The sequence below is a fragment of the Gymnodraco acuticeps genome, unplaced genomic scaffold (assembly GCF_902827175.1).
Source record: "Gymnodraco acuticeps unplaced genomic scaffold, fGymAcu1.1, whole genome shotgun sequence".
Classification (NCBI taxonomy): Eukaryota; Metazoa; Chordata; class Actinopteri; order Perciformes; family Bathydraconidae; genus Gymnodraco; species Gymnodraco acuticeps.
In genome coordinates, this window is record NW_022992287.1 from 204,132 (window position 1) to 216,149 (window position 12,018).

Genomic DNA, 12,018 nt, shown 5'->3' on the forward strand with positions numbered 1-12,018 from the left:
GCTAATGTTGCCATGACCCTGCGCGTTGTGTTCTTTGTGCCAGCAGTCTATATTTACATTTGATTATCAGACTTGGACTTGAACTTCTTTTGGTCTTATATTCACTTTGTTTATTGATCCTCAATATAACATGAAATGTTTCCAAGGGACAAAACTCATAGTTTTCTACAAAATACTACTTTCATACATTTATTTAGCAAAAAACAAGTAAGTTCATAGTTGTACTACTCTCCTGCTAGATGTAAGGTAGTCCTTGCATTGCTAGTGACTGGTGGTCTTTAAAAGGGTTGACTGTCTCAAAGCAGAACACAAGTCAACAACACAGCTGTCGGTTGACTCTGCCCTTTGGACAGTCCTGATTAACTTTTTTTGCAATCTTTGCAACTTATTTAGCCACATTGTTTCTATTTAAGAACAGAAATCTAATCTTTAAATGACTGAAAACTAGATTAGTGCAAAGATGGGTGAAAAGTAGCTCAAACAGAGAGGTTGCAGTTGGAAAACAATAATTGTTTTACCAAATACAGCAAACAACACACATTAGATACTTGTCAATAGGAAAATACTTGCTTTTCCAAAAAAAAGTAAACATTTGAATGCTGTATTTACCCAGTAAGTAGGCTCAAACTTGTGTTTATTTTGTCCAGTCACAGAAAACCATATGTAAAATTAGCCTAATACAATGATAAGGCTCTCTTCTGAGCATCGTCACGTTATTCTAAGGGCCCACTTTATTATAAAACTTAGATTAACAATAAAATGTCTTTCCTAATGGCTGGCATTGGTTGCCTTTGCATTTCAGTACTGACTTGTCAGTTGAAACCTCATTGGCTGTGCTTCCTGAAAGATTCCCCTGTGTGTGTGTGTGTGTGTGTTGTGTGTGTGTGTGTGTGTGTGTGTGTGTGTGTGTGTGTGTGTGTGTGTGTGTGTGTGTGTGTGTGTGTGTGTGTGTGTGTGTGTGTGTGTGTGTGTGTGTGTGTGTGTGTGTGTGTGTGTGTGTGTGTGTGTGTGTGTGTGTGTGTGTGTGTGTGTGTGTGTGTGTGTGTGTGTGTGCGCTTTTCAGCACAGCCAGTCATTCAGTCTGGATTAGCAAACTGTGAGAGACAGCATTGTTAGAGAGACAGACAGCAGAGAGCTACAGAAATAGAGGGAGACATTATTTGTTACTGTATGTTAAATCTGATTCGATGCTACTTCTCTTAGCTTGTAATTTCAACATTTCTGTAGAAAAAGTAGCTGAAATCTCAATTCTGTGTGAGCAGAGTGCACGTTAACAGAGTCATAAATGGATTCCCCTTTAATAGCACACTAGACTGATGTTTCAATAGAGAGGCACATAGCTGAAAGCTTAGGTAAGATGATTTGGTTTTCCACAGTGGTTTCAGTGGGAGGCTGCTGTTGACTTTGTTAAGAGAGTTAGTGGACCGGTTTAGCTGCCATGCCAAAGAGCACTTCCTGTGATGGCGGCAGAGCTTTTATTATTTAACCCCATAGGGAGTTAATAAAAGGAACAGAAACTGTTTTTCTGATAACTGGACATTTAAAATTGTCTCTGTAGTTTTTTAAGAATGCTTGACTTCTGAGAAAACATATGTCTAAATAATAATGGCTAATGTGCATAATTGCAGCCAGAATGCAACACATAGCAGTCTATTTTAATCTGCAGCAATGCAACTAAAGGGGAAGGACTAATCCAAGATAGAGTTTGATTCATTTAAGTGAGGATACAAAGCGAGTCAAATTCATCTGAACCTTGAGTTTTGATTTGTGAGTAATGAATAGTATAGGCCTCACTTTACCACTAGAGGGCAGCCTATACTTTCCGCTGTAATGGTCTGATGCAGTGGTTCCCAAACTTTTTCAGTCGGGACCCCCTTGGGTATTGGAAATATTTTCGGGACCCCCCAACCCGGTTCCCATCTATATTGGTAGGATTAATTGTATATTGTTGTAAAAACATTACATTTTCTCTGCTAATAATAACTATAATTTTATATTTTATTATGGATTACACATGAACAAAAGTGCTTGTAATAGATACTGTGAATTAATTTGGCCTAATTAAAACTGGTTGGCCTTCTTCCCTGAGTAGTAGATTTTTAAATTCAAATTTCTTTAAGGAAAATATATTAATTAACTACTATTTCTACTGCAGGTTGCAAACGATCACATCACTTTACCATTCCTATTCCACACATAGCCTATCAATGACTTGTGTGTGCTTGCTTTCCCTCGCAGATCTTCTCAAACCGGGGCTGTTGCTTTGAGACTGCCCCTCTCAGTTCATTCTCAATGTTCAGCTTTGATCTGTATTTCGTTTTGATGGCAGCAAGAAAAGCCTATTTCACACAAGTAGGATGTTGCAAAAGGCAGCATTATGCCCACAGCTCTCTGACCAATGAGATATTTTCGAGCAGTGTTTGTTTACAATTGAATAATAATAATAACAATACATTTGATTTATATAGGTGCACTTTAAAAAACAACGTCATCTCAAGGTGCTTCACAAAGCTAAAAGGAGAAAATAATAAAATAAAAAAATCTTCCCTCGACCCCCATGCAGTACCTCCGCGACCCACCAGGGGTCCCCACAGTTTGAAAACCACTGGTCTGATGAAATGTCTTGTTGAGGGGTATTAAAAATGAGGAGAGTAATTGTCACATTTACATTACCGAGGGTATTTATAACAATAGCATTCTGCCTATGATAATTTTTCATTCCTGTATAAGCTAATATTATCAATCATGAAAGGTTTTGTCTAAGTGAAGAGAAATACTGTAAATTGTCCGTGTTTCCCTCTTTGCAGATGTGTGTAACAGTACTGATTTGCCAGAGCTCGAGATTATCAGCCTATTGGAGGAACAGCTGCCAGTCTACAAGCTGAGGGCGGACACCGTCTTCGGCTACGAACAAGATGATTGGCTGCACACGCCACTGGTGGAATCAGACTCTGCCCTCGAGCTGACTACTGAACAGATAGAGGAGACCCTTAAATACTTTTGTAAGTTCATCACATACTGTCTGTTTAATTAGAAATGTTACTAACAATATCAGTCCAATCACAAAATCTGTCACATCAGAAAAAGACAACTTTTGTTCATATTTCCTGATATGTTGCTGAATTTGCCACGTTAATACTTAATGTCAGACACTGGTGAACAGATCAGTAGATTTCTAGGTTTAACCTCCTGGACACTGTTATTGGAGAGTGACACTGAGGATTTAACTTTGATAGGAGATAGATTTGAGCTGTATTCTGACCTTGAGCCAGTAGAAATCAAAGAGCAAGAGATGGCCTGCTGCCCATCAGTGTTAGCGCGACAGCTGACCGGTTGCCACAACAAACACACTTGATGCGTCCCCCTCTCTCTGCTGGTTGATGTTTTGCTTTCACTTGCACCCAGCCCTGTGTTGTGTGTCTGTGCATTTGTCTGCTCTCATCTTATCAGACTAGAGCTACCCACACACTACTATTTCCACACAATTTGAGCCAAATGCACACAAGCTCACATAAAAACACGTGTACGACAAACCAAGGGGACGTAGAGTGTGTTTTCTTTTTTCAACATCAATTATTCACTACTATTTGACGTCTACTTAAGAAGTGACTCAGGGTCAAATACAGCATCCAAAAATAGGTCAAACGTCTTAAAAATAGTCTTAACGGAGAACTGTAACTTCACATTGTCGCCCCATGCTGACACGGTCACTTTGGACTTGACGTTCATCATAGCCTATGAGGCAACGACAAGGTTGTGTTACATTATAAATTGTATCTTTTTTTTTTTTTATCCTGGAGGCAAATTGCTTCTCAATATTGCCTCAAACAGATCGCCGGTCATTGACACATAAAGAGCCATGAATAAGGATGAGGATGGGTCATATTGGTTTCATCCTGATCATAAAGCTATGTTTCCCTGGAGCTGTGTTTTTTTGTCTTTGATCAAATACACACTACCCATCTTAAAACAGCTGTACGCAGTAGGTATTTGTTTTCATTGATGAAACTCCTGGTCATGTCTAACATTATCTTTCCCTGGAGCTCTCATTTTATAACAGCTTTATGAATTAACAGGATCATGTGCACACTGTTACATCACAGAGGTGGTGATTGATTGATTTAAGCATGTAACCTGTGGCATGAGGAAGACGGAGGCAACTGTCTGATCGAGAGCATCTTCATGTTGTGATGACATCACAGTCACGTGTCTCACCGATCAGAAGAGACACGTTGTGTCATTGATAAATGTTCCCAGAGCCACCACTGGTGTGGCTGGTGATCAGTACAAACAACAATACATTGCATTTAGCTGACGTTTTTATCCAAAGCGACTTACAATAAGTGCGTTCGACCAACAAACTTCAAGATACACTTCAAGATACAAACTTGAAGAAAACAGAATCATATAAGTACATCAGGTTTCATAGAGATAACACATTTCAATAATACATCTGTATTCATTATGGAGATTATTTTGTTTGTATTATTGTTCTTCTCTTCTTTATTGTCATCCGGTAGTGACTATAGATGTATCCCCTTCAGGGTTATTATCATCAACTCATACAGATACTGAAAGGAAAAATAAGCTGCAAAAGAAAATACAAAAACAACCAAATCCTAACAATAAAAAAAAAATACTAAAATGAATACAAATCCTATACTAGTGTAACCTTGATAGCATACAGGATTAACACATGATGAACTGTAGATGAATCTCTTATGTAACCTCACTGTATGTGGAGCAGTGAAAATGTCCTCTCTTGCTCAATAGCATTAAACAGTTTAATGAGAACGAGTTGCATTTTTATTTTTTCATCATAAAGGCATATTGTTCAAGCTTACTTTCTCTCAGTAAGCATCCTGCCTTTAGCCTTGTAGCTTCTGGTTGTTATCTTGTGTAAGCTTCATCCTATAAGTGTTGCCGTGTGTTGAGCTTATTCCCTCACTCCCCAGCTAAAATTACAAACTCTTGAATGCCCATTGTGTTCATTCATTTTGGTTGGCCACGTCACCTCTGCCAACACTGCACTGCTTTGCTGCTAACTGCTCTACATGCTATGCTGCTCAGCGCCAGGCCTTGGGATTCTGAGCCTGTTACTATAGCAACCTCACAGAAGGACAAAGTAGAGGAGAGGGAGCGATGCTTGCATTACGAATGTGGGGCGGGAGCAGGCTAGTGATACTGCTCCCTCTGATTGGCTGTGGGCATCCTCTAATCCCGCCCACCCCACTGTGTCATGATTCTCATCATCTCTGCTGCAAAACCCGTGACTGCTGCTGCTGCTGCTCTCTCAATCCCTGTGTTTATTGAGTCATTGTTAGAGATGCGGCGTTGCATGTGTAGATATAGTGCTGTCACTGAGCAAGGGACATTACAAAAGAGACGACAATTGTTGTAATGACCTCCGATAGAGTGAGCCAGAGGACATACTGCCAGCAGTACAGGGGGATATATTAACAGGAAGCTATTAATGGATGGAGACGTGAGAGGATAGAGGCTGGTACATATGCTGAAGCTCTGGAGTGACTGAGAGAAACCAATGGACGGCATAAAGGACAGAAACCAGAGGACACAGACTGGTTCTAAATAAGCGACACATTTGCTGAAATGAACCATGGGAAAAAAGGATAATAAAGTGACTGTGTTTTTTCTGCTGACAACTGATGACGCAAGTACTGGTTTTCTGGGATGACACGCAGAAATGGAATGGGAAATATGGAGCATAACACGCTGACACTTTGCTGCTAATGAGTGTCGGCCAGAAATGGGACATATGATGAGAATGGGCAGGCTCTCACTAATAATGACTGTGTGCCAGCTGGGAGCTGCTAAGCATGCTGGGGGAGCAGAACTGGACAGTTGACTGAGTAACGGACACTATCAGTAACTCGGAAGACCCCAGCCACCACTGGTTGTCTCAAAGCATGCTGGGACATTGGAAACAGTGAGGATGAACAGAGGAGGCCAGAGCAGAGGGCAGAGGTTTGTGAGGGGGGACTATTACGAGCTGGACTGGTACTATGACGAGTGTGCTGATGGTAAGACTATTTTTATGCTCTGACGTGTAGTTGTAGAAGAGTTGACTCAGACTACTAACGTCACTGATGTTACTGGCTAGGTAGACATGGTAGGAGGTTGATTTTATACACACTATAGTGGCTTCTGTTAGGAATTGTATGAGATAAAGTGATGTGAAGTTTGATATACTGAGTATCCAGGCCAAATCAACCATATTATCCCGATCTTAATCCAAATATGCTTACTTTTCAAAATGGCACTACAATACACTAGAATCACATCATGAATCAACTCATTACAATCTGCGATATCAAAACAAGACACAAGCTGTCGAGAAACTACCATGACACAAAAAGTGAGCTGCACAGTCAATAAGATGTAGATCTCAACGTACAGTAGCCTATGTGTAAAGTCTAATTACAGAAAATGAATCAGATTTAGTGTTGGAAAGTACTTCTTGGACTACATCATTTGGGAATTAAAGTTCATTGATATATTGAATGCTTTAGATCAGTGGTTCTCAAACTTTTTTCAATCATGTACCCCCTTTGAAAAAAAAATTCAGCCACGTACCCCCTGATCAGCGCAAAAACAATTTGTTAAGGAAAAAATGCCTATATAAACAGGTACAGTACAGCGCTGCACCATCAGTGTCTGATTTATTAAAACAACAACATTGTAACTGAGAAACACTTAAATGCTACATTTCAAATTTTAACATCGTGCAATAACACTAAGACGGCATTAGTTGCATTGAACTGATCTTTTTAATAAGTTGTCCTTACATGAAACATGGGCTTGTGCTTCACTGAGGATCCTTGTCATTCTGACAGGGAGGCCACTGCAGTTATTACACTTTGCGTTTTGAAATATGTGAAACTCTGTTAATATAAAACCCACACTGCTCAAACTTCGTTACTTTTCCTAAAATTTGTATATTTATTTATTTTGGGGCGTGGGGAATGAAGAGAAAAAAATATGAGCATTTTATGAGCATGGGATTTTGACCCCTCATATAAACATATGCATAATGCTGCGCTATACTTTGCAGCCACACGCCGTTGTCAAGCAACGCTTATTATTTAGGTCCTTTTGATAAGCAGGCAGTCATATAATTAGCTAGAACTATCTAGATCTGATAGATTTGGACATAAACGGGAGTGAAGTCTAACCGGACGGGAGAGAGAGATCAGAGATCAGATCAGCTGCTGCTGACGGAGAACACGCAGCTCTGCATGATCACAGCTCCGCCGCTGTGACGCACCGTTGAGTGGAGCAAAATACACTAACGGCCCGTCCACACAGCGGCGTGCGTTGAAGCTTCCAATGCTTCTGCCCACTCACTTTGAATGGGGTGACGTCACTTTTAGCCGAACTGCATTTTGGGAAGCGACGTGGAGCGTTGCTGGCGTTGCTCGCTTCAAAAGTTGAGCAATGTTCAGCTTTTGACGCCTCGGCAGAAGCGTCAGCCAATCGAATCATATGCCAGTACAAGCTCTAGCCAATCAAACCGCTGCTTGTGTGTCAGGGGCGGGAGATTCATGTGATTGGTTGTTGGTCGAGTTTCAGACACGCCCGCCGGCAAGCGTCAACCCACTGTGTGGACGGGCCGTAACCCCCTGATCCCACCGGAAGCGTCTGCGCTGCGGCTGCGCCGCGCTGTGACCTCCTCCTGCGTCATAACCCACCAGGCGCATTTCAAAACGTTGCGGAAGCGGAGCGTCGTGTGTGCAGCCTCGCAGTTGTTGGATGAACATTCCACTTCCTGCCTGCGCTGCGCTGCGCCGCGCTGCGCCGCGTCAAAAATAGGATTCATCCTATATTTTAGAAATTCCTTGCGGCGAGGAGCTTCTGGGACGCTTCGAGCCGCGGGTCTGGTGGAATAGCACCTATTGACTAGAGTGGCCGCGATCGCTAAAAACGCCGCAACGCAGCGCAGACGCTCCTGGTGGGATTAGGGGGCTAGACCTAACACACTTAGCTAGTTTATATACTCTGGAACTAGCTAAACTAGTTAAGAATATATTTATTTATTTATTTATTCTTTACTGTCGGGTCACTTATTACAGGTTCAGCGAGCTGCACGAGACTGACGGGCTGTCAGGAGAGAGAGAGAGGAAAAGAGAGCACCCCGTTTATTTTCCCATTTTATTATCCAGAGTTTCTGTAAACCTTTGAATAAAGTAGTTCATCCTAGTAGTTTGTTTAAATGCATTAATTATGTTTGTTTTTTTCATTAGCATAAAATAAATCTCACGTACCCCCTGCAGTACTCCAACGTACCCCTAGGGGTCCGCGTACCCCCATTTGAGAACCACTGCTTTAGATAATGCCATGTCTGTGTCGTTAAAGCGAGGAGAGATCGTGACAGGATCAAGCTGGATTAGTTCATATTAAACAAGCTTTGTGATAGGTAGACATTTATCCCAACAACATAATAGAAACAGTGGATTATAAGGTACTTAAACCCATAAAAGATACAATCCTTTAATTGTCCTCCAGTTAAACCTCTAGTGGAGTCATTAAACGGACTTCTTCCTACTCGCCTTCATTTACATGTAGAGTAAGAGAACACAGAGAATGTGACCTTGTGCACTAACATTCAGGACAAAATAACAGATCTAGGCAGATGTCAGCAGGCAGTGTCTGCTGGATACAGTGGGTGTTGAAACAGGTGTTCTGTGGACGCTGAGTCAGTGATGCTTCTAAAATAGTCGCTCATATGACTAGCTGTAGGTGCAGGAAGTGGTGCTGGAGCAGGGCTCGAGTGGTGATTCCTCTGTGCAGGTAGTGAATCTGTATAGAGGCTTGTTGGTTGTGCTGATGTCAGCTGCCTGCTTATCACAGCTGCTGATAAACAGATACCGGCTGACCTGAAGAGATGTATGGGAAGTGGTGGCAAACGCTGTTTATTTTTGAGACGATAGGTAGGTATAGGCAGTAGATAGATTGTCAAAGTAGCTATGAGAAAGGAAGTGATGCTTGTTGGGAGATATTGAGAGCCGTGAAATAGCCTCCATATGACATGTAAATGCCATTTGATTAGGATTGATTAATGGCGAAGAAAAACCATATTTGAACCATAATGTCTGTTTTCATCTCATGTTAATGTCTGTATATTTTGTTACACCATGTCTTTCCAATCTGGTATAAGGAAGCCTACAAATGTAAGAAAACATAGTTACTGATAAGCATAACAAATACAAGATTAATACAAGAAAATGAATACAACTCAAACACTGTAAAAATGCATATTTATTGTAGATTTCTGTTAAGTGATATTCATTTATGTATTCTTCCCAATGTCTTACAAAAGCAGTATTTAGCCTTTTGTGGATAGTGACTAAAGATTGACGCGCGCACACACACACACACAGTCGAGACCTGTGGAGGGCTGATGGCACCTGGTCATGTGACATGTGACTAACAGGTTCAAGCAATGGTCGGTTTATTACAGGCCTGATGACGCTGCCTCTGGCTCTTCCTGTTGTCGGTCTCTCCTCCCTTGTCTTGTAAGGCAGCTTTGTTATAGTCTATATCTTAATGTGCTATGTAATCCATTTGACTCAATTCAGATATAACCTGCTTTAATTGCTGTCAATTCGGCAAAGCAAAGGTGCGATTTTTGTATTTATTTATGTATATTTTGATATATGCTTTAATTTGAAGGTTTGATGTATTAATGGAGATTATGTATGTGTGTCAGGGATGCTATGTAGAGATCCTTGCATAACAGTTCAAACGGCTCTGTCAGCACCCCCACACCCATTGTGAGCTGTGCAGATGAAATGTTATTTAGCCATAGCTGCTAACACATGTTTGGTTTCCTGTCTTGTGTGAAATGTTTCCTGCTACACACTGACTATCGATTTTCCAATGAGATCTTTTTGCTGAAATGAGTGAGGGACATGCCGTTTGTTTGATAAACCCACTTGTGTAGCGTAGAGGCAGAAATAGAAAGCAGCTGGTTCGGTGTTATTCTGAGATTTGCATGGGAGCAATGCAGAAGTAGGTTAGCTTATATTTAGCTCAATGATTTGCATTCTGCTCTGAGCCACACTTGTCAATAGCATTCTGCCAAATATTCTTTGGCACTTTAGATGGAGGGCAACCAGGAGGACAGAGAGGGGCTGGGAGGGGGCAACATCTCTAGGGAGTGGGGTGACAGGGTTGAGGGATAATCACAGGAAACAGCAATGGAGCTGGGAAATAAAGCATGGATTTGAGTGCCAGTACTTAATTTGGTTTGAGAAACCACTGCAAATTGCTTGAATAGTGTGTATTCAAGCTTTAAATAAGTAATAGATTTTAAATTGGAATTGTCTCCACTACATCACACAAGTTTGTATTTGCTTTTAGAGTCTAGATTCATCACTGGGAGAATGATTCGATGTTCTGTTGCTTTTTACTCAGAAATCACCAGCTGTATTTTTTCTACAGTTTTTCTGCCAATAAGACCATTGACCAATCGTTGTTTTAGCTTGGTGGATTTTCTTAATTTCAACAGGTTTATACATGCAACTGTCTAAATGGTATTTGTGTAAATTCATTGTCCAATTAATGCTACCAAACTACTACAGAATAAGTTTGTCAACAGAGACTGAACATAGAAATGTGGTGAAAAGCGAGAGTGCATGAAAGGGAAAACCCAGTGGAGTGTAAATAGTGATTGTGACCAGAAAACAATGGCAATGGGATAGTGTAAACAGTTCCTAGAAGCATTAAGCGCTGTTTGTCTTCGACTCCTTTGTCATGGTCTCCATTGGACCATTGTGAGGAATTACTCAAGCCTGTAGGACAGTGAGCTGGCATCAGATTTCCAAACCAATTACAGTAACTATAACAATTGAGCAGTGACTAATGAGCAGAAAAGTGGGCTGCTTTGATGCTGCTTATATTCATTTATTATCAGGTATTACTTACTCAAATGGACATGTCAAATGTACATACAGTTTAAATGTTCAGTTATTCTCCAATTGTCTTTTTGCATGTGACATTTAGGTCTGGAATGGTATAGTTTATATTTTGCTAAAGTAGTTGGTAGTAGTAGTTGGTTACTATAGTAGTTGGTTGGTCCATACTTTCAAAGTTTGCTAGATGGGAGACAGGCTTGTAGAGACGGGTTTTGAAGTTTGCTATTGGATTCTTCCTTTTGCTTCCATTTGTATTAATCCCTATTGAAGCCATGGCATGTTCTGGTCAACGTGACCCAGTTCAATCTTTTCTTGCATTTAAAGTTATCTTTCTCTGACAGTTTTAGGGCAGTAGTCTTGGAATTGGATTTGTTTGATAACTTACAAGTCCTTCCCAACATCGACTTTCCTGTACAATTCCAAATTAAGATGGAGGGGATAGGTGAAATCAGCTCTGCATCATAGCCAGTTTGTACAGTACACAGGTGTGCAGTCAATTTATATGGCAGTGGTTGCATAAAGATGTGAGTGTACTTGTCACTGTCTCTGAACTTTGCCTCTGTAACAGCATCAGCTGCTACTGACCCCCCTCCAACGTCTCTCCAGTCTTCAGTGCTCATGTTTAATAGCCTACAATTATACAGATTTTTTTATTTTTTGGAATTTCAAGACAAAACACATGTACAGTTAAATACTCAAACACGTCATATTGTCTTTAACCTAAGAGAAGGGCAAAAATAACATAACATTGGTAAATCCCAGAAAAGATTGGTACTAATACATTGAGATATCATTGATACCAACATAAACAGGACAGTTGTTCTTCTATCACTTCCTCCTTCACATGATATCCTTATAAATGAGTGTTATTTAGGGAGGATGGAAAATGCTTAAACTGTCCCTTCTAGATGTTTTTCCAATAGCATTACTTCCCGGTGCATATTAAAATTTGTTTAGGATTTCCCTTAATGAATTCAATCATTTAGCAAACTTCCAGCCCAATTGAAACTATTCAATGAATCTTACCTGATGACACAGGTCAGGTAGATATGTGTAAACACTTTCACCTATAAAGATTTCACTG

The 12,018-nt window shown here is 40.6% G+C and overlaps 1 protein-coding gene across 1 annotated transcript in view; it reads left to right on the forward strand.

The window, feature by feature from the left end:
* Nucleotides 1-12,018, forward strand: part of trak1a (trafficking protein, kinesin binding 1a) — a 42,088-nt gene that overhangs the window by 9,170 nt on the left and 20,900 nt on the right. Inside the window, 1 exon segment of the mRNA XM_034207647.1 lies at nucleotides 2,808-3,002. The gene's annotated coding sequence lies outside the window, so the exon portion shown is untranslated.